The sequence below is a fragment of the Echiichthys vipera genome (genome assembly GCF_963691815.1).
Source record: "Echiichthys vipera genome assembly, chromosome: 12".
NCBI lineage: Eukaryota > Metazoa > Chordata > Actinopteri > Perciformes > Trachinidae > Echiichthys > Echiichthys vipera.
The window spans coordinates 27,979,597-28,004,457 of record NC_139837.1 but is presented as its reverse complement, the minus strand read 5'-3'; positions in this window follow the sequence as shown (position 1 = coordinate 28,004,457).

Here is a 24,861-nt window from a genome sequence, read left to right as displayed (position 1 = left end):
TGTTGGTGCCACTGCAGTTATTTTTTAACAAAAGTGGTGCTGAGTACACAAAACGTGGCCCATTGGTTGATTTTCTTGAAGGACATTTGGCTAGTCCAATGAAATCTCTGAGTTTTCGGCGGCCCGCCCCTCCCCTCCCTCTTGATCATTTGTCCTGACCAGAGTTGGAGGGAGAGTGGTGGCTTTAATCAAGATGGACCCAGCAGCATCAGGGACAGATTTAGGTCAGAGAGGCCACTGAAATGTTAGGAGAATCAACGTGGCATCAACCATGAAAATGTTATTGGATGTGTACACTAAACAGTATCTTGGGAAATTGTAGGCTCATATGCAAATGGTCAACCTAGGAAATTATTATACATATATAATAATATTAATATTATTATTATATTAATATAATATATTATTTAGTTAGACTTAAATCATATGTGTGTGCGTATGTGTGTTTGTTTGAGGGTTTGTGTTAATGTATACTGCCTTTATAGCCTTTGTTTTCAAATAATGCTTTTAAGTAGATTTGGTGTCCAACTTACAGTGTTATTTATTTTAGCTTGGCATTAAGTTATAGTTTGCACGTGTTGCAGCTTACAGTTAGTGACACTAACATCCCTGCCTCTCTCTCTTTCCTGTCTGCCTGTCTCTGCATCTCCCTCACTCTCTTTCTTACTGTATGTTTTATTAAACACTGAAAAGACATCTCTAGCAATGTTTCTTTAACAACCACTTTCACTTCAAGTTGGGAATTGTGGCCGTCTCCCCCAAGGAAAAGGTCTCTGTGAGTAGTGAAGGAGCCTATCCATTTTTTTAACATGGTTACTCTCTTCCATGTAGGCTACTGCACTTTATTTTAATTTGAAACTTCACAATTTGCACATACATCCTCGGGTATGGCGTGTGCTTACACATATCATGTAAATAACTATGGTGGGCCGTCAGGGACTAGCATGCCAGGGCCATTTGGTCCCAGTCCAGCCCTGATTGATCCTCAACTAGACTGTTCTAAACCTGGCTCAGCCCAATCCCTAATGGCTAAAGCCCTTTTAAATTTCATGTCTAGTATTTGCTTTGTTGACCCCTGGAGATTTCTTAATCCAAGCAGTAGGCAATACTCTTTCTATTCACATGTGCACCAAACTTTTTCGCCATTGTTTCACCCTTTCCTAGATTCGGCTGGTTCTCGGGATATAAAGTTAACATCAGCAATAATTTTTGGTGGCTGTGGCTCAGTGATAGAGTGGGTCATCCTGCATTCGAGAGATCGGTAGTTCGATTCCCAGCTCCGCCGTTTTGCATGTCGAAGTGTCCTTGGGCAAGACACTGAACCCCGAATTGCTCCCTGTGCAAATATGTGTGTGTAAATGTGGTGTGAATGATTAGATTAGATGGCATGTAGATATCCACTGCCATCTGTGTGAATGCTCTCCCTGCCAAATTTTCTATTCTACTACCGGGCCACAAACATAACTATACTTGGGCATAGGAACTTGGGTTGTTTTTTGATGAATATTGGTGGGACTCCGCACTGCAGGTCATTATAAAAAACCTCTATTTGTGCCTGTCAGACCTTGATACAGTTTAAAGTTGTATTTATATGTCATTATTCAAAGACAAGGTTGGCACAGATTTTTCTGAATATGGTAGATGTCTGTGACAGATGTGGAGACTCACCCTGCAATCTTACACATATGTTTTTCTCTTGTCCAGCTCTGACCAGCTTTTGGCAAACTTACTTCAACACCATGTCTAAGGTATTCTCAAGGTCTATTCACACTTCACCACACATTGGATTTTTGGTCTTCCGGAAGAGTGTACCCAATATTCTACTAAATACATAGAGGTAATAGCCTTTACCTCCCTGATTGCTAAGCACCACCTCCTTCTCAACTGGAAATCCACAACAGCTCCTTCAGGCACACAGTGGATTAAAGAGGCTATGTCCTTTTTAAAAGTAGACAGAATGAGATATTCAAGAAGGGGTAGCTTGGAGCGCTGCACGCTCGTTTTCTGTCCAGCGAAACACTGCACAAATAATAACAAAATATTGAAACATCAAAATATTTTTCTGTAAATGTTGTTTTTATTTGGAAAACTTTGCAACAAATGTCTGTCTGCTAAGACACTTTGGAAACCAGCTGCGCATGTTGGCGCAGGATGGTGAAGCCATATGCGCACTATTGAGTGAAACGCTGCACAGAAGGTTCAGACACAATTCAGAGAGAGTTCAGAACCAGTCATATGCAATGTCTATTGTTTCTGGTAATTTTATTCCAGCAGTTGTGTTGTCATGCTGAAATTGACGGTATATTTTTCTTTCCGGTACGGCGTACTACCTCCAAATCTTTTAGTCGTACGCCGTACCGGCTTACTTTCACCCCTGAGTGTGAGACAGAGCAAGATGCAAATGTTCTTGTCAGGCTAAAGACATTAACGTTGTGAATGTGAGGTGAATGAGTTCTGCGTCTTCCAACAAAAAAAAGACAAGTCCCTGCCAACATGGCGGATATCATGATATTGGGGGTGGGGCGCTGTGTCGTGACGACACATTCTCATTGGGCAAGATTTAAGCACGTCAGTATATGTTGTACAATAGAAACACAAAACCTTTTGAAGGCAATTGAGTTGACTCACAGTCATGTAGAAATCCCAGTCTCAATAAACATAAGCACCAGTGGCTTGCTTGGACAATTTGGCCAAATTGACAAAGACTAATAATATAGACATTTTCAGTCTATTTATTTCAGTTAGTTTTACACTATAGACCTTTTCAACGTTATTCCACTGTTAGTCAACAGTTTTGTTCCTGAGGTCATTCACATACACTGCAACAGGAAATAAACTAGGTGTCATGAACGGTACAGAGATGACACACAAAAACGGGTAGACCCAATGCAGACACGGACACGAAGTAAAAGTACAAACAAAACTTTAATAATACTAACAAACTAACGCAAAACACTACAGGGAAAACAGGTAATACAAACAACGAGACGGTCGAGGGAAAACAGGAACGAGGAGATGACGGAAGATCAGGGAGACGGACAAGGAAACAGGAACACGGGAAACTACAGAGAAATAGAAAACTAACACGATTAGATATACTTAGCGAAGGAGCCTGATAACCACAACGAGAAAGGGAATGCCGATCTGCGGGGAATAGTTTACCAATGAAGGAATACAACGGTCCGGCGCTGCATGCCTGTCCGCTCAGGGTATTAGTAGTGATTCAGGTGATCAGCGTAACAGGCTGCAACTTGGGGGGAACGCCTACCGGACCTAGACGAAAGACACAAGAGGAACACACACATGTAGGGAAACACAGACAGAGGGAGACAAACTCACACAAAAGGAAGAGAGGAGGATACTGACAGAACAAGTCTTGACACTAGGACTGTTTTGGAATGTTTAGTTTCAGTTAGTTTTTGTTTTATTCTGAAGTCTAGTTTTAATTTTTATTTCAGTTAACTTTAATCTTTTTTACACATGCTTTTAGTTTTTAGTTTAGTTTTAGGGAATTATTTGTTCTAAATGCACTTTTTTTGCGTGTTGTTTATGTAACATTAAAACTGACCAAGCCAACCTTTCCAACCTACCATTCCTCTCTAAAACTCCGGAACGCATTGTCGCCGCCCAACCTCTACGAAGCCCTCCAGTCTGGCTTCCGCCTACTCCACAGCAGAGAAACTACCCTGGTCAAAGTCATCAACAATCTCCTCATCTCTGCAGACTCCGGTGCTCTCAACATCCTGCTACTACTCGACACGGTCGACCATTCCATCCTCCTTCAAAGGCTCCGTCATGAGGGTTTTGAGGGCACTGCACTCGACTGGCTCACCGACAGGCAACAGTTCATATCCCTCTCTGGTCACATATCCACACTCTCTCCTGTTACCCAGGGGGTCCCTCAGGGCTAAGTCCTCAGCCCCCTCCTCTTCATCTGCTACCTCTTTCCCCTTGGTCACATCATCCGCACACTCAATCTGGATTTCCACTGCTACGCCGATGACACCCAGATCTACATCAGCACCAAATCCACCCAAAACCCTCCCCTCACCCACATCGAATCCTGCATCTTTACAATAAATGGCTGACTCACAACTTCCTCAAACTCACCAGCGACAAAACAGAGTTCCTCCTCATTGGCACAAAATCAACCCTAAACAAAACTCGACCCATCTCATTCAACATCGACACCTCGACTATCACTCCCTCCCCCCTGGCACGCAACCATGGCCTTTTCCTGGACCCTACCCTCTCCTTCCTCACGTCAGCTCCATTGTCAAGACCTCCTACTTCAACCTTCGCCGCATCACCAAGATCGGACACTGCCTCCGACACCGAATCCTTCATCCAAACCTTCATCTTCTGCCGCCTCAACCACTGCAATTCCCTCCTCACTGGCATCTCCTCCTGTTCCCTCCACAGACTTCAGATGGTCCTGCAGCCCGCCTCCTCACTCACACCCGGTCCCGTGAACACATCACTCCCATTCTCTGCACTCTCCATTAGCTCCCCATCAATTAATGCATCAATTTCAAAACACTCCTCCTCACCTTCAAAGATCTCCAATGTTTGTTGGGGAATGTTTGTTCTGTCTACATTTCAGTGCTCTGAACAGTAGAAACCATTAAGCCTAATTTATTCTGTGTGAGCCAAGCCATGGCTCATAACTCCGTACTGTCAAACTCAGAGCCATGGCTTGGCTCAAAAAATATATATTAGGCTGTACCTTTTGCTTTTGGCCCAGGTTCCTAAAAAAACCACAGCTTTTGGGCGAATTTGGCACAGAACCAATTTATCACCTTTTTATGGAGGAAGGCCTCGATACCACTTAACCTAACACATTTCCAATGTGACTGCTCCTTATGGGAGTAACAATTTCTTTACCTTTTGTGGATTAACTGCACATTCCTTTATCCACACACAACAAGGACACTCCACAGTGGACAACTCCATTTTGCAGACCTGACGTGATGACCAGAGTCCACAAGTCTATACGGTGGCCCTTTGGATTGAGCCTTTTGGAGACTCAGATGATGCTACTTCATGTTGATCATGTGACTGCGTGAAAACCTAGGAACACGACTAAAATGGGTATTTTCATTTTTAATATTTATATGTGATTCTGATCATTATATTACAATTGACAATATATGTATTCTACAAATACTTGTCTCGCATAGTATCCATGCAATTCCCTGAGGACAGAGAAGGCACTGATTCAGAGGAATGGCCCAGATAACATGACGGCCCAGCAGGTGACTGGAACATCCCCTTGAGGTTCTCATTCGGTTATTTTTTACAACCTTCAATGAATATTCTAGGAATGTTCTAATGGTTATTTGAATGCTCCCAGTCATTTTTATAACACCTTTAGATAACTTCTGGGGAATGTTGCCTTAAAGTTATTTCTTTGGAGAAAATCAAGGGAACGTAGTTAAGATTGAAAGTACAAATTTAATTTCAGGTCATAGTAAAGCACAGTAGGCTGTAATGCATCAGTATACTGTATCGTATGTTTACCAAATAGGGAAGGGAGCTCGTCTGCAGTTTCAGCAGATGACATCTCGACAGCAGAAAGAGACACTGTTTCATCCTGTGCTGCCACGTTTCCTAGCCCACTTGGTGAGACACCACACCGGACCACCAGGATGCCCTGGAACTGTCCGGCAGATGGGTTTTTTTCCCCTAAGGAAAAAAACAACAACACACACTTGCGCACTACAATTACACCAAAGATCTTTTCTTATTGTTTTTTAAAGGCCGTAAAATGTGAACCTACCTGATGCTCTGATTGAATTAAAGACAAACTCCAAGTGATCTTGGCTGAACCGGTAGGTGCAGACATACCGCTGGACTCAAGGGGCAGCTCAGGAATCATCAGCATCAGGGTGTCAATGTTGATCACAAACCTGATGACGGACATGTACCTTTAAAAGAAAAAAAAAACATATCCTTGATTGTATTAAAACAAAGACAACTTGAGGAAGCACTTGAGAATTTTGTTCAGTGACAAAGGTAAATTAATTTTGCCACCATATCCATCAGATATGAAACAGCAATGGGTGACAGAGATAGCCACAGTCAGATATTTTGCTTAGGTGGCATCCATTGTGGGTAAACTGTACTGCCAATTTACTGGGGACAAAATTACATGTTTGCAAACCTTATTTTCTTTAAGGCGGCAGAACCATTTATAGGAACATTATTGAACCGGAACAGGGACAGCTTGAAACAAGAACATGCCATACATGACACCTGCATGATGTTAACACAGTATCATACATACCACTGACACCTGTATGACCTCAAAAACAATAAACAATTCAAATAGAAACAAATACAGACAGCAAACAAATTGGAACAAGACACATAATATCACATACACATATAGAAACTCCTTTTCCTCACACATAAATCCCTTTATGCCCGTGCCCCCCAGTACCTGGACCTCACCCCACCTTCTCTCCATGCCATTTCCAAATTAGTCATTTAATTCTCTCCTTTATTCATCTGTTTATTTTTCACTATAAAGTCACCTTGGGTTTCTTGAAAGGCGCTATATAAAAATGTAAGTTATTTGATTATTATTACACAACCTTTACTGGCAGGACAGTCGTTGAGGACTACACAGAGATGCTAGTCATTGTGGGTGCCATCTTACCTGCTGCATACCATACAATACCTTATGACACCTGTAAGACCTGAAGAAACACTGACCATGTTTTTTTCCAACAGTAAAAAAACACTGCATACAGGAAAAAAACACTGGAACAAAAGTATAATTTAAACCTGAATCAGAACACGAACACAGTGCATCTCATGAACTCGATGCAGAATATGAGAACTGAATACTGAATGAACCTGAACCTTGAACTTCATGCAAACAGTAGAGACACTTTTTTAAAAGGCCCTCTTTGATCGGTGCTATCTTTCACTGACAAACTGATCAACAGTCTCCCTGGCTCTCAACAAGAACGCCACTCTCTCTGCCTGATTCAAAGCCTCAAGGGGACCTTTGAATCCTTTGGCACGGGGATTGCTGAATAAATACCACACACTTGTCCAGCTCAGTTCCTCATCATGTATTTAACAATCAGGCAACATAGAGAAACCCGTTGCAGTGTATGGGGATGTGATAAGGAGGATGTTGAGACTCTCTCAGGAAACTATATGCCTTCGGACCATGAAGGTGTAGCGTAAGGGCAAACTCCCTCTGCTCCCTGGTGTACTCATGGCCCTTCTTTGCCAAGAGATCTACCTGAAGATCTGAAATTCAGTCAGCATAAACTCATTAATAAGATCATGAAAGCATCTGGGGCTGTAGCCCAGAAGTCATAATCCTTTTCAGATGGGGGTTCTGGGGTTTCTCCCCCAAGAAATGTTTGAAATTGGGCTGATGAACAAGCAGTTGGGACGTAGTTTGAGAAGGAAAGACCAATAGTCATGTGTGACTCCCGTCTCCTCGATCTGTGTTTGGGTTTAACGAGTGACCCGTATCCTTGTGAGAGAACTTCAGTTTAAAGCGTCTGCTGTTGCCGTAGTGACGGAAGATAATGCGTAACATTAGCTGTCCTTGTGAATGCCTCTATGTTTACTTTTTCATTATAATGTTTAACATAACGTCACCTACCTGATCAGTCTTTATAGTTTGGTTTGAGGAAATGTGTCAGTAGAGTTTTGTTTGTTGATTGTTGTTGCGGTAAACCAGGACAGGGGGAGTCGCTCTTCCTGATAATATCTATCTCTAACTCATTTTCTAAATGAATGTATTTATCTTCGTAGAATTTTATTGACCACTTTTTTTAAGGAGGTTGGTAGTCATGCCGTTTTGGGAAAATAAATAAAAGTTAAGAAATGAACCCGGTGCGCCACCAGCCATGTACCTCTCAGTATCTCCTTTTCATACAGTCTATGAGTGTCTCTCTTAAAAACATAATCCTCTTATGGCCTGCTGTTTTTTTTTTCTTTTTTTATTAGACATCACAGAGGTCCGGGGCTATTCCCCCGAATGCCCAGGTCTAACGACGAGCCTAGTAAGATCCCTTTAAATAATTAGAAAGAGAGTTTAACACAGACTATAAGCATGCCTTGCCTATATAAATATTCAAAGCAGTATTTTGATTTTACCTGAGTAGCATTCAAGCCTGTCTTTCAGCTCTTCATTTATGAGGTTTCTATCCCTCAGATCCTCGAGAAGAGCATGCACATTTTTCTTGGCCCTTTACTCCCGGAGCATGCTATTCCTCTTCTCACGCTCCAGACACTCCACTCTGGCCAGAGCTTCACTAAGTCTGGCCTTTAGAACAGCAGGAGAAGCGGGCAAAGCATAATTGTGGTCCTATGGAAAGAGGGATGAAAATATATAGTGATTTTTAATTTTTTTATTTCATTCCTCAGTCCTACTGTTTGCACCCTGGATATGAGCATCTTAGTGACAGGGACATAACACACTACAGTATGCTTTAATGTTTACTTGTGTATTTCAGTGGGTCTAACATGAGTGGCAGAGGGCGAATAGCCTTCAAGGTTTTAATATGACCTGGGCATTGATGCTCTCATGTGTTTTGAAAATATTATATGCAAATACTCACAACATTAGAATGAGGCTCAGCTTCAGGGAGGCAAGTCCACTGGAAGGCTTTCTCCTGCTTTCTTTATAGAACAATAAAACATTTTAAAAGAGGTTTTGGAAAGTGTAGTGGACTTTACTCCTAAACATACAAACAAAAAAAAGGTAAAAAATTGGGGTATAAGCAGCTATCAAATGCTTACTTGGACATATAAATCATAGAAATTAATGAATCCTTTAGCCAAATGGAACACATACCATTTGTAAATTAGATGGAAAGTTAAAGAAGGATTTGCCTTGTTCGGTCAAAATCATCTGCAGAGCAAGGACCTCTGAGCTGCCACGAAACCTTCCTGTTTCACTGCCAGTTCCCACTGTCTCTTCAGACTGTTGTCTTTGGGAAACCTTAACAATGTGAGAAAGGTAGAGAGAGATAAAGAGTTGTCTACAACAAAATACTGTTCCATCTAATAGAACTAATAATAATAAGAAATTGAATAGATCTATTAGATGCTGTATTCAAAATAATAATCTAACTAATGTATTCTAATCAATCACTGCAGTCTAGGTCTGTTTTTTTTGGAACTGTTTATATCATGGATACTAGAACCTGGACTCGAAGCTTCTGTCCGTCTTGTCAGGGTTTATTTCACTATACAACAACCTGCTCAGTAGTACTAGCGGTTACCACTCGCCCAATGTGACTAAAATCTTCCCCTGGCGACTTCAATTAGGAGGGCTCCATGCGAAGGGGCAGGTAAATGTTTGTCCCGATTGTGGTGCTTGTGCAATAAATTATGCATGATATAGCAAAACAATGTAGTAGCTATAAAATGATTAATTACTTTTTTTAAGATTATTTGACAGTTTTCAAGCCTTTTATTAGATAGGACTGACAGGAAATGGGGTGAGAGAGAGGAGGGGGAGACATGCAGCAAAGGGCCTTTAGCCTCTTTACATGAGGCGACTGCTCTAACCACTGTGCCACTGGCAACCCCCTATAAAATGATAAATTATGACAGTAGTCAACGTTAGCGCTAAACCAGTGATTTGTTGTGTGTCGCACTGAAGTAGCTCCCCTGACGTCATCGCTGTAGATAATAGTTCCCCTTAGAAGCAATGAAGCGTATGCGTCACCGCTCTTTAAAAGTTTGGAGCTGTGACTGTGATCTGAGCACAGCTGTGATACTGTGGACCGAGAGCTCAGGCAGAAGCAGGCAGCCTGACTGTTATATTATATTAATATATTATCCCGTATATATGGATGGTGGTGCAGAGAGGGTGTCTGCTGAAGACAGTGATGAGGAGTTCTGACTGGATCGGTCCCATCTGTAGTTCTGATGAGTCATTAATGAGTGTTTCCTTTGTCGAAGTTTTGCAATGTTAAAGTTTTCAATTTGCAATGTTTTTAAATTAAATTAATAGTATTAAAATGTATTTCTAAATAATACTTTGGCTTCTTAGCATGTATTGTTATATAATACTGTTATCTCAATGAAAAGTACTGAAACAGATGGATGTGCAACCAAAAAAGGCAATTTACACTATAGATTATATATCTTACCTATGAAAAGTGATCCCACAAGATCGGGTTTGTATGTGCTGCTCATTAGAGCATCGAAAAGCGGCACAGAAGTCCGGCATCTTCTCTCTAACAAATCTTCCGTCAGAAGCTTGTCTGCTGATAACATTGAGTAGCATTTGTATTTGGGTAGTAAAACCAGCATTTTAAAAATATCCAAGCACCCTGAATCATAGCTACATCTGGGACGTTTCTAACAAATCCATACATACCAAATTCAGTGAATAATTCTACTTAGTAATTGAGGAGTACCTCTTTCCTTTGTAGGTTGATGCATCGCTGCCTCTGCTAGCCCTGTTCCAAGATGGCGGCACTTTAGGCACTTCGGCACCTTCACAGTCAATGTGGCCTCTGTGTATGTCTATGGGCTTCACAGTATCTCAAACGACAACATGTTTACTTCACTGATCTGTAGGAAATCTCAATGTTTCACTCTGAACAGTGACTCTCTAAACATTTAAACATTAACATGAACAGTTACCACAGTCCGTTACAGTATTTTCAACAGTAACAACAAAGACACACCATTGCTATTACCATGGATATAAAGTTATTATTGGTACATTATGACTGTGTGATTCAGATAAAAGTAGCTGTAGATGTACATAAAGTGGGTGATACCGCTTTAACAGGCTGTGAACGCCCCTGCAGATGATGTATCAAAGCTAAATGATAAGTGATGAGTGACACGTGATTGAGGCAAATGTATATCCTATCCTGAACATAGTGAGGGATTCAAAATATTCATAAAATAATCAAGGCTTCACGATGACCGTGTAAGGTTAAAGTGGACTAGAAAAGAGTAAATAGTATGGTAACTCGGCATTAACGCAATAACGCACACGCCATACGTTCAGATTGGCTTTGCCATGGCCACCCCACTCTGGCTTTGTGTCCCACCTTGGCCACCTCAGTCAAAATGTCCTGGAAACGCCTGTGTTGCTGCACGTTCACTCTCCTGTCCACTCATAGGCTATGTATCCAGATTATCACAGTTATGATTGTATGAAAGATACACAAAAAATGTCAGGTCTACAAATCTACTACTGTACATGTAGTTAGATGGTTGCAGGTGGATGAAATATAAGGCTACATGAGGAAAATATTAATTACACCTGTAGCTCCGCTGTGTGCATTTACACACAACACACGTTGATACACTACACTCATACATCAACACAATACACCATTTAAAAAGCAGCAATGTCTACAGGGACTGTTAATGGGGGAGTGAAATGTGTCCTTCAAGAAAAGAAGATATGTAACGTTTTGATACATGGTTATTTCATCATGTTTGACACAAAATAATTATTTGCTCTGATATAGAGACCTGCTTTAAATGTTTAAAATGAATTATTTCCTTTCCTTTGGTAAAGGATGGTCCAGTGTATCTATGCTAAAGGAGAAGATAAAGGAAACACTGCAGCACCTTTCCTCATCACTTAGACAATTCAACCAGCTCGTATCATAGCTCACACTTAAAGACTTCTGGGTCATTTCACTCCCTTTGAAACCTTTCCAAGCAAAAAGGACTAATTGACTGCAGCCCCATTCTATGCCCACCAGATTTCATTGAGGAGACAGCCACCAAGTGTCACTGTTGTAAACCTAATCAAGGCTGAGCTGCAGTTCTCAACACTGCTTTAGTTCTTTTAGGAATGATCCATCACCTCATACATTATTTCTCAAACATCTCAAATATCCCTTGTGAGAAAATAAAAGAAGCAAGGTATAGGAAGGTGTGACAACATGCATTTGAAGTTTCCCCTGTTACTTTGATAACTGAGTCTGTTTTAACCAGAATGAATATAACGCTGAACTGATTCTATGGTGTACTATAGTTCCTTCAGTGCAACACATCATTTGACTTCAATTGACTCGCTAAATTTGCAGTATTCAAAATTAAGATTAGATTAATGTAGTAGTGATGGTAAAAGACAAACACACATTCTTACAAGTGTATATATATATATATATATATATATATATATATATATATATATATATATATATATATATATATATATTCACTTAGGTTATTCTGTATGTTACTCAGTTACAAAAACAGTCACATTCTTTTATGTCTTGGATTCACTCATGCCTTACTGACCTTGGGTAACCACTGTTGCATGACCTTGATTATGCGAGCCCACACCTGTTTGATGGAGAAGTACTGAGCAGAGGAAGGAGGGGTGAAGGAATGGAAATTAACTGAGCAAAAAGGGGAGGGATTCGCTTCACTACATAGATAGAGCAACACCTTTTTGGGTCAGATTCAGCTGGACACAGGCTTCATTGTTTGAATTTCCGTCTTGGTTGAATCTCTTCTCATCAACAGACTCAGGGAGGCTGGAGGCTCACCTCAACACAAGTCATTCTAACAATTTAACAACATGTCAACACAAAATATAAAAATATATTCATTTACTTATATATAACATAATATATACTCAGCGCATTGCCAAAAATCCTTGTGATCCTCTTTTTACATTTATAAAGTGAATCTAGTTGTTGCCACTATTGCGCTGTTTATTAAATTAAGTCTATGTCTTAAGCTATGTAGACAAAATGGCAGCCATTAAGGGCATTAAGTGTCCGTCAATCCCCACTGAACGGTTTGTCTGTTTTTATTCTACCGACCTCCGGCTCCACCCTTACAGATTTGGGACACATCAAGAAAGTTCCAAGGGGTAGGGATTAAAAAATCTACCCCCATGAAATGGGACAAATGTGGATCCCTGGAGGTGACATGGATGGAATCTTTTTTTTAAGTGATTTATAGGGGCGGCTGGTGGCACAGTGGTTAGAGCAGTCGTCCCATGTAAAGAGGCTGAGGGTCCTCGAGGCAGCGCTCACGGATTCGGCTCCGACCTGCAGCCCTTTGCTGCATGTCTCCCCCAATTTCTTGTTTGTCCTATCTAATAACAGGCTTCAAACAGGATACGTCATTACGTATATCTTAACCTAGGTAGGCGCAATGTGGTTTTGCCTGAGATTCAAAATGCCGTCCTCAGCTGTTATCGCTTGCAGTGGGCTATTGGCATCCTTTTGCATTTGTCTGCAGCAAAGCGAAGACTTCGTCAGAAAACGAAAACATCTTTAACGCCTGGCTGTGCTGGTGGACCAGTTTATGGTATGTAGTATAGAGTGCAAAAACGTTTTGTAGTTTACCTAGCTACACAACATGCAAACTAACGCATGTGTGTCATTAGTTTCTTTGGATTCTATATAATAATGAATAATATCTCAAACCTGAAAGTCACTACAATAGTAATATTGTCTTGTTTGACAGATACACCACCAAAATATTTCGATGCATTCGACCAGACACACTGTAAAAGACCAGGGGGCGAAGACTAGCCCCGCAGACGAGGCAGGTGGCAAGATTAGCATGGCGGCCATTACTTACCTCTTAAAGTTGCACCGTGCAGCCCTCTCCGCCGAGTTCAAAGCACTCTTCGTCGTTGTTAAAGCCTTCATTTCAAAGCTTGAAGCAAAGCTAGACTACGTCCACGCCACAGTGTCTGACCATGCTCAGAAGATAGGCTCCCTCGAGATAAATGCAAATTTACAAAGCAAGCGTCTGCTAACGCTGGAGGCCTCCTGTGCCACGCTAACAGAGAGCTAAGCTAAGCACCTGGCTAAAGTCAGAGAATTGAAGTCCCGCAGCAGGTGCAGTAATATCTGTGTGATTGGCCTACCTAAATCAGTGGAGGGTTCGCAGCTGACGGCCTTCGTCGCAGAGCTGTTCATGGAGGTTTTTGGCTAATTGTTTACATGAAAATATTCTAGTCTGTATGTTTAAGTCATATCTCCATGACAACACTTAGGAGGGTGAATATTTTTGTACCAGGTTAGTTTTTATTTTATTGGAGGTTACATTTTATGACTAATTAGGGGTTGCGGCCTCTTGAGTGACTCTGGCCGTCACTTCAACCAGGAGGCTATTCTATTTATCTTGTTTTATGTGGAGAAATGCCTCAAAGGCTGGCCTGCCCTGAGGCATCTTGGCGCCCTCTGCTAGCTGATTTAATGTAATTTATTTTACATGGCTGTCACAGTTCAGAATCATCACTATTATAATTTTTTTATTATTATCGTTATTATCATGTGACTCAAGGGATACAAGCGGCCGAAATGGGTTTTCTCAGGAGGGTGGCTGGAGTCTCCCTTAGAGATAGGGTGAGAAGTTCAGCCATCCCTGAGGAACTCGGAGTAGAGCCGCTGCTCCTTTGCGTTGAAAGGAGCCAGTTGAGGTGGTTCAGGCATCTAGTAAGGACGAACCCTGGGCGCCTCCCTAGGGAGGTGTTCCAGGCTCGTCCAGCTAGGAGGAGGCCCCGGGGAAGACCCAGGACTAGGTGGAGAGATTATATTTCCACACTGGCCTGGGAACGCCTCGGGATCCCCCAGTTAGAGCTGGTTAATGTGGCCCGGGAAAGGGAAGTTTGGGTTCCCCTGCTAGTGCTGCTGCCCCCGCGATCGGACCCCGGATAAGTAGTTAAAGATGAGTGAGTGAGTGAGTGAGTGAGTGAGTGACTCAAGGTGTCAAACACTGACCCCGGAAACTCAGTTAAGCTGTTAGTTGTGAGCTGGAGAGCTCAAATTATGTTTTTTTTTCTATGGAAGTAGCCCTCAGATTGGCCACAATGTTACTGTCTTGTTTCCTTTATTTTGTTTTGTGTTGTTTTTCTATGTGTGTTTATGTTCCTTTTTTCTTTTGTTTTTTTTCTTTTTCTTTCCTGTTTTACCCTCCCTCCCCACTCTCTTCCTCCACTACTACAGAATACTTTGGGTCATGCAGTATCATTCTATCTAGTACTGTTCCTATGGCTAATGCTGAAAAAAACAGGTACTGGAGTGCATTTGATCTCCTGGAATACTAAGGGAATGAACAACGCGATCAAAATTGGTAAGGTCCTGACACAGTTACAGCAACTCAAGGGGGATGTGATGTGTCTGCAGACACCTCACATTTTAAGAGGGCGTGGATGAGTCACTTATTCCATTCCAAATTTACAGATATAGTTAGAGCGGCAGCTGTTATCATTCATAAAAGGGTCCTGTTTGAGCCGTGAAATCCTAGATACTGACATCTGTTATGTCATAGTTTGGGCACACTCCAGAACACACCAGTGGTCTTATACGCCCACCTGGGACAATGAACAGTTTTTTACAAGGCTATTTCCCAAAATCCCAAACGCTGACAGTCACAGCATTATCATGGGTGGAGACTTCAATCTGGTGCAGGATGTGACTCTCGACAGATCTTCCTCCACACAGTTTACACTATCCAAATCGGCACTCTCTCGAATTGATTTCTTTTTAGTCGATAACAATGTCCTCTACTGTGTGAACGCATGTGAATATCACCCAATAGTCACCTCTTACCATGCTCCTACCGTAGTTGACATTAAATTTCCACGGGATACAATTCCACGTTCACCATGGAGGTTCAGCTCACACTTACTGTCTGATAGTAAGTTCAAAGATTTTGTTGCAACACAAATCCACTCTTACATAGAGTTAAATGCAGAGAAAGCCTTCGACCGAGTAGAGTGGGGCTTTCTATTTTTCATTTTGGAGAAATTTGGCTTTGATTCTAATTTTATTTCTTGGGTTAAGCTTCTGTATGTAACCCCCTCTGCATCTGTTAATGGTGTCCGTTCAGCATATTTTCCTCTCAAGGGTGGGACTCGGCAGAGCTGTCCACTCTCACCCTTGTTGTTCAACATAGCCATTGAGCCATTAGCCATCTGGCTTCAAAACTTCAGAATGAGTTTGAAGGCATCATTCATTTTGGTCTAGTCCACAATCCTTATAAGTGGATGACCTCCTCTTATTTATTTCAAACCCTAAATCCTCCCTCCCCCCAGTTTTATCAATTCTGGATCAGTTTGTACACCTATCGGGGTATAAGTTGAATATTCAGAAGAGTGAGTTATTTTTTGTCAACAACTTTGCGAGATCACTCCCACAATTCTTATTCCCCTTTAAAACAGCTGACAAGGTGTTCAAATATTTTCACATCACAAGTTTATTCAGGGACCTTTTTCAAAAGAACTTCCAACAGCAAATTGAAGTCAGACTTGTCTTGATGGACAGGCCTCCCCCTGTCACTTGCAGGCCGGGTTAATCTTATTAAGATGGTCATTTAACCAAAGTTTCTGTATCTTTTTCAACATCTCCCAATTTGTCTTAAATCGTTTTTTACTTATCTGATCAACAACTTAACGCCTTTATTTGGCAAAATAAACCAGCCCGTATCAAAAAACATATTCTTCAACTCCCTAAACCTGAAGGTGTTCTAGCACTCCCTAGTTTTCGCCACGCAACATTGAGTGTATGGAGTTGCAGACGTCTGCCTGCCCTGGGATAACATCTTCCTCCTGCTCTTTGCATTCTGCGATTTGCTCTCAGCTCCCCATAACTGCCCAAAATGTCTCATCTAATCCAGTTGTTGTCAATCCCATTAAAATTTGGATCCAGTTCAGGAAGCAGTACGGCTGGTGAAGGGCTTCGGGTCTTCCCCCAGTTTTGGAAATATGTTCTAAATAAAACAAATTGAAGAGAACATATTTCTCCTGTATTAGCTTCTTTGCACTGGCTACCTGTAAAATCTAGAATAGAATTTAAAATCCTTCTCCTTACCTACAAAGCTCTTATTGGTCAGGCTCCGTTGTATCTGAAAGAGCTCATAGTACCGTATTACCCGACTAGATCGCTGCGCTCTGAGAATGCAGGGCTACTTGTCGTTCCTAGTCTCCAAAAGTAGAATGGGAGGCAGAGCCTTCAGCTACCAAGCTCCTCTCCTGTGGAACCAACTCCCAAGTGTTATTGGGAATACAGACACTGTCCCCATATTTAAGAGTACCGTATTTTCCGCACTATTAGGCGCACCTAAATACCTTCAAATTTCTTTTCCCCTTATAATCCGGTGCGCCTTATATATGGAACAATATTAAGCCACAACAAGTCTCGCAACTACGGTAAGAAGCCGCCAACTCTATTACGACGCAGAGTTTGAACTCAAGGCGATTAGTCACGCAGTAGAACACGGAAATAGAGCAGCAGCGAGAGAGTTTAACATTAACGAATCAATGGTGCAAAAGGGGAGGAAGCAACAAGATTACCTGCGCCAGGCAAAGAAAACTAAACAGAGTTTCCGAGGGAACAGAGCGAGATGGCTACAGTTGGAGGACAAACTCGAACAGTGGGTTGTTGAACAGAGAGCAGCAAGTAGAAGTGTCAGAACAATCATTATTCGACTGAAGGCAACAGCGCTAGCACGCAAACTTAACATCAATTAATTTAGAGGCGGCCCTTAACGTAACCCCAGCCTTGACTGTAGCGTCTATTCTATGCGCATTATAATGCGGTGCGCCTAATATATGAAAAAAGTTTCAAAATAAGCCATTCATTGAAAGTGCGCCTTATAATGTGGTGCGCCTTCTAATGCGGAAAATACGGTAAACTTAAAACTTTCCTTTTTGATAAAGCTTACAGCTCGGGCTTACGAGCTCTTAGCAAAGTTGTTATTTTTAAGCTGATTTTGTTCTGCTTAATTATGCTGCTATAGGCCTAGTCTGCCAGGGGATAATACTTTTCCAGATACTCTGAGCTTCTCTCCTCTCTTTCTGTATCATTCATGTCTCATCAATGCATGTTACTAATTCAACTTCTACCCCGGAGTTGTTTGTGCTTTGTCGTCTCGCAGGTCACTGCTGATCGTGGTGGTCCTGCTACTATTATGATCTATAACCTTAGCTGTGCTTGTTTCTACTATTCTGCTGTATTAACTGCCATAACATATGAGTCATATTCACATTACTATAGATATTATTATAGTTACTAGAAGTGTGTCTGTCTCTGTCTTTGTGTCTGTCCTTGTCTCTCTCTGTCTATGTGTCTGTCTTTTCTCTCTTTCTCTCTCCTTTTCTTCCTCCCCAACCGATAAAGACAGATGGCCGTCCTCCACAAAGCTGGGTCAGTCTGACGTCCCTGCATGTTATAGGGAAGGTTTTCGTTGCCACCGTACTCTACGGGGGAATTGTTGGGTCTATGTTTATCATAAATAAGTCAAGGAGTGTGGTCTTTACCTAGTTTGTCAAGTGTCCTGAGATAATTTTTATTATGATTTGGCACTATAAATAAAATTGAATTGAATTGAATTGAATTATCATGTGTTTCTCCCTTCCTGCGCCGACCCTGCATTCCACATATAGTCAGATAAGGGCCTCAAAACGCTTAATGACTTGTATGATGAAGGTGTTTTTGAGTCATTTGCATTTATGTCAGACATATACAGCCTGCCTAATAGCCACTTCTTTCGATACCTTCAAATGAGACATTTTATCCAAAAGCAATTCCCACATTTTCCGAACCGCCCCCCTGAAGCTGAGATGGACCAATTCCTGTCTCTCAACATACAACACAAACAACTGATATCTGTCATTTATAATAAGATTGCTCTTCTGAGCCCAGTCCCCACTTCCTCACCTAAAAATGCATGGGAAAAGGATTTGGGGGTAGACATTACTGAGGTCCAGTGGAGGGACATTCTAAAACTGGTCCACTCATCCTATATTTGTGCCAGGCACGGCCTATTACAGTGGAAGGTGCTCCATAGAGCCCATTTCACCAACGCTAATTTAGCTAAGATATACCCTAGTCACAGTGATGCTTGTAACCGCTTTAAGCAGTCCCCAGCTGACCACACACACACATGTTCTGGACGTGCCTGAAGCTTGCTGAATTGTGGTCTGATATATTTCAAACCCACCCTGCTCGCCAGACTTAACATTCTCCTTAAATGGAAACATGTTTTTCAACCGACTCACAATAGTTGGATACGTGAAACTTTACAGTGTCTAAGGTTTTCACAGAGGGGATCTTTGACGACACTCCACAAAACTGCTGGCTCTTATTAGTAACAGTCTAACTGTTACTCCTGATGATGCTGAAGACACTTCCTAGATCCTGGAAGGAGAGAGCCCCCTCGTTATTTTTTTTTTAAATTAATTATTTTTCAATTATTAATTATTTTTTTAACTAATTATTTTTGTTGTTGTTGTTTTTCTCTTTCTTGAATTACTTTATTCATTTTTTCTATTAGTTTTAGTTTTGTTTTTTACTATACCTATCTACGTAGGTGTTTAACTCAGCATTGAAAAACTGGTGCTAATTATCTGCAACATTCTCTAGCAGCACGCAAGTTGTCATTGTTTGTGTCAAACAAGTTGTTAATTTGTTGAAATGTAACATTAAAACAGGAGATGACTTACTCTGTGCTCAAAGTGATACTCGGAGCTCCAAGATGTTTAGCAGGATCACGTGATTCTAGATGAATAAAATTGTGCCTTTTTTTCTCATTGGTTGTTGCGTTAAATCTTACCCAGGTACAATTGTGCTATTTTCTGATTGGCCATTGTGTAGTCCCTTTCTTTTTTTTGGTTGGCTGTGAAGAATTAATAATCAATGAGTGAAGTATCATAATCATGTGTTAGCGTGTGTCTTAGAAATTATTAATGAGAGTGTGATAATAAGACGCAATAAGTATAATCATTTAAGAGTGTGATAGTATGTGCCTCTGCTATTATTTAACCAGGCCCTTCTGCAAAACACCAGCACACAAACCTAGCAGTCAGTCAAGGTCACCAGATATGAAATAGTCAGCTTGCACAAACGCACCTAGCAACTAGTTGAGATTAGAGTAGTGCCCTTCGCAAAACAACACCATATAAGGACTCAAGGTACAGGGAGGATGAGAGTGTGTGCTTTTTCACGGATAAAGAAGAAAGTCCTGTGAAACAGATGATACCCCGAGGTGCGGGGGTGGAAGATGGAGAAACCGACGGCTGCTTTTGGCAATACACATATGCATGCACAAGCGGACACATAAACCACTCCTTTGTAACAAGCATAAATGCTGGAGTAGTTAAAATACATATCAGAACTTCTTGCATCTGATCATGGGTGCTGTGTTGCACACAGTTACTCTAGATAGAGAATAGAACATTTCTCCAGACGTCTTTATCATCCGATGTCCATCTGCTAATAAATGCCTGCTGGCGCACTAAACTGCCAACGACTCTACTGTCTCCATGAAGCCTCCTGTAGAATTTGAATTACGCAATATATACTCTGTGAGGTCCTTCTAATTTGACTAAAGTATTGTGTGTAAAATTCCTACAGCTGGTAAGTGGCAGCTGGATTGAGCTCCAGAAGAGACACACTCGATTCCTGCCTGTTCTATAGTCAGAGCAGTTTCTGCGCTGCAGCTTATTATAAAATGTTTTTCTGCTTGATAAATACAATCTGTGGCGGAAGTGTGAACAAAAGACCGAAAAAGAGAACGCTTGACACTTGAGAGGCCTGGAATATTTATATACATATTTTTGTAAGTGTTTTCTTGCCATTGCTGCCACCATCTGCCGGCTAACACCACTAAACCGGGAAAAATACTCGTTAACTGTCAGCTAAAGGTAAGTTTATGTTACAGGTTTATTGTTGGCCACATCATGTTAATGTTAGTGTGTTATTAGCTTTAACCATCACACTGCGTTTGAGAGGCCGGAGGATTTTTATTTATTTAAAATGAAGGGCTCACTGGCATTAAACATTTATTTTTTCAGAGTGTCCAGAGACAGACAGCAGCACTACTGAGAATTCTGATGAACATAATGAGCAGCCAATATAAAATACATGACTAATAATATAATAAAAATATATCAAAAAACAAGTGAAAACCACAAGTCTCTATCAAAATTAACCATAATCATGACAATATCAGTCAGAATATCTAATTAGTTCAGGTCAAGGGAGAAGCAGACTTTCTTTATTTACACTAGATTATAAACTGTCATTAGTTGGGACCTTGTGTAATTATAGAATATGGTTGCACTCCAAGTCCAAGTTATTTATTAAAACCATAAGAGACTTGGCTTGGACTTGTAAAAAGTGACTTGTGACCATCTCTGCTGAGTAGCCAGAATACCTCCATCTCCTACTGCACCAGACATTTGCTGTGTTTCATTGACCCTCTTGTTAATTTCAATTCTCTCTTCACTTGGCCCTTCATGGTGCTCCTCCTCTTCTGCTCTGCTGCCTTCAGCTCCTTTGACAGTCTTTGTTTCTCTTTCTGTGAGGCCTTTTTTGCTTTTCTTAACATTTTGGTTGTGTAGTGCCCTCCCCCATTCTCATTTGTCATTCTGACTATTTTCTCCAGGAGCTGATCGGACTGTTCCTGGTCTTTTACTTGGTTGTTGAGGACGTGGTATCTCCCATAGCAAACCTGGATGAGCTCTATGAGGTCTTCGCTCTTTGAAACAAAGCTTTCAATAGTTTGTTTCTTTAGATAGTCTCCGTGTGTGAACAACACCATTGTGTATTTGGCTGCATCTTCACCAAAAGTAGTCTGAATCATCTTGATGGTTTCCTTCTCCTCCCGGGTGAACCTGCCCAGCCGTAGAACCACCAGGAAGGCGTGAGGACCGGGAGCAGACAGAGAGATGCACGTCTTTATCCTCTTTAACACTTCTTCTTGGGTGAAATTAGTGTCAAACAGCCCCGGAGTGTCGATGACGGTGACTTTTTGACCCCCAACCTCTCCCTCAGCCCTCTTGCATCGAAATGTCCAGGAAGAAGAACACAGTTCAGACTCAAATGCTTCTCTCCCCAGGATGGTGTTTCCTGCTGCGCTCTTCCCTGCTCCTGTCTTCCCCACCAAAATGATTCGGAGCTCTTCACTTTTGTTCTGCTTCGGAGATCCTGTGGAGATGAAGCATAGCAACACAGCTGATTTTAGATCAGATTCTCACAGGAACGTCAACGGTTCTGAAGATTTATGGTTTAGAAGCTGATAGTGATAGTGATATTGATTGATAGTGATAGTTTAGACGTGCAGCTAAACAGTGTTACAGTTAAAGTAATACCCTGGATAGTGGCAAAAAGATGCTGACAGCACAGAACGTATAATCAATCAATCAGTCAATGGGTACATACAGGTGCTGCAGCACAGGCAGTATGAGGAAAATAATGCGTGTAATGTGTCACTAGTGTCAATCAATTAAGGAATAAATGTACATCAGCACTGCAAACTTGTCAGTGTTTTAAGTGTCAGTCAGGTCGTTCATGTTAATTATTGTATTCCAAAGAGTTTTTAAAAAGTAGTGAATGAAGAGAGAATTAAGTAATGTATCATATACGTATATAGCTCCACATTTGCCTGCGACATTAAAGCAATAAACACATTAATGTATCAGTAATTATAATCCAAAAATATAATACCTGTTTTTGAAAGGGCCATTCTGTAAATAAGTTATTTTACCTCTGGTGCTTAAAGTATATTTTGATGCTAATACCACCTGTTTTTACACATTGTGATTAAAAGAATTGAAATGCAAACATGTGCTGTTATAACCTTAAAACAGAATAAAGTTTTAATTTGCATATCACAAATTACAACGTCTGTCTTCCTAGGAAGAATGCCCCTGGACCCTCATATCTGATTTAGTTATTTTCACTTTTTCATTACTTGAGCCCCCTGAGACTCTGTGTCCTCACATAAGGGACATTACATTATAGGTTGGCTGCAACTTAAGGCATGGTCACACATGAGATAAACATATTACAAGATAAACATTCGCCTCCCATTCACTTCCATTCTGTATGAATGAAGGGGCCAATAAAACAGCAAAGAAATTTTGCATGGATTTCAACTTTGGTGACCTTTGATCATAGACTGTATAAAAAATGGACGTGGCATACCCGTAGGGGTCCGTTCTCTCAACTTGATCCAATCGTCCTCTCCTACAGGAGTTGCCATCTTGTCAGACTTTGACTCCTCCTCTTTTACTCTTACCAAAAAAGGGCATGTACACTACAGTTCAAAAGTTTGGGGTCACCCAGAAAATTTTGTGTTTTCCATGAAAAGTCACACTTGTTTACTACCATGAGTTGTAAAATGAATAGAAAATATAGTCAAGACATTGATAAGGTTAGAAATAATGATTTTTATTTGAAATAATATGTTTTTTCCTTCAAACTTTGCTTTCGTCAAAGAATCCTCCATTTGCAGCAATTACAGCATTGCAGACCTTGGGCATTCTAGCTGTTCATTTGTTGAGGTAATCAGGAGAAATTTCACCCCATGCTTCTAGAAGCCCCTCCCACAAGTTGGATTGGCTGCATGGGCACTTCTTGCGTACCATACGGTCAAGCTGCTCCCACAACAGCTCAATGGGGTTTAGATCTGGTGACTGCGCTGGCCACTCCATTACAGATAGAATACCAGCTGCCTGCTTCTTCTCTAAATAGTTCTTGCACAACTTGGAGGTGTGCTTTGGGTCATTGTCCTGTTGTAGGATGAAATTGGCTCCAATCAAGCGCTGTCCACAGGGTATGGCATGGCGTTGCAAAATGGAGTGATAACCTTCCTTATTCAGAATCCCTTTAACCCTGAACAAATCTCCCACCTTACCAGCACCAAAGCAACCCCAGACCATCACGTTACCCCCACCATGCTTGACAGATGGCGTCAGGCACTCTTCCAGCATCTTTTCAGTTGTTCTGCGTCTCACAAATGTTCTTCTGTGTGATCCAAACACCTCAAACTTCGATTCGTCTGTCCATAACACTTTTTTCCAATCTTCCTCTGTCCAATGTCTGTGTTCTTTTGCCCATATTCATCTTTTTCTTTAATTGGCCAGTCTCAGATATGGCTTTTTCTTTGCCACTCTGCCCTGAAGGCCAGCATCCCGGAGTCGCCTCTTCACTGTAGATGTTGACACTGGCGTTTTGCGGGTACTATTTAATGAAGCTGCCAGTTGAGGACCTGTGAGGCGTCTATTTCTCAAACTAGAGACTCTAATATACTTATCTTCTTGCTGAGTTGTGCAGCGGGGCCTCCCACTTCTCTTTCTACTCTGGTTAGAGCCTGTTTGTGCTGTTCTCTGAAGGGAGTAGTACACACCGTTGCAGGAAATCTTCAGTTTCTTGGCAATTTCTCGCATGGAATAGCCTTCATTTCTAAGAACAAGAATAGATTGTCCAGTTTCACATGAAAGTTCTCTTTTTCTGGCCATTTTGAGCGTTTAATCGTCCCCACAAATGTGATGCTCCAGATACTCAACTAGCCCAAAGGAAGGTCAGTTTTATAGCTTCTCTAACCAGCTAAACTGTTTTCAGCTGTGCTAACATAATTGCACGAGGGTTTTCTAATCATCCATTAGCCTTCTGACCCAATGAGCAAACACATTGTACCATTAGAACACTGGAGTGATAGTTGCTGGAAATGGGCCTCTATACACCTATGTAGATATTGCACCAAAAAACAGACATTTGCATCTAGAATAGTCATTTACCACATTAGCAATATATAGATTAGTTTAAACTTAGATTAGTTTAAAGCACTGTTTAAAAAAACAGTGCTTTTCTTTCAAAAATAAGGAAATTTCTAAGTGACCCCAAACTTTTGAACGGTAGTGTATGTGATGTTGGGGGGAGGGGCATACATCCATCTGGCTGACGTATTCCTCCGAGGAGAAGTGAGTTTATTCATAAACCTTAACCTCCAATAAAATAAAAACTAGCCTTGTACAAAAAAAATCACCCCTCTCAGTGTTGTCATGGAGATATGACCTAAACATACAGGCTACAGGGCTGCCTGACTGACTGACACAAACAACCATTGGATGAAACCAAACCACTTGGA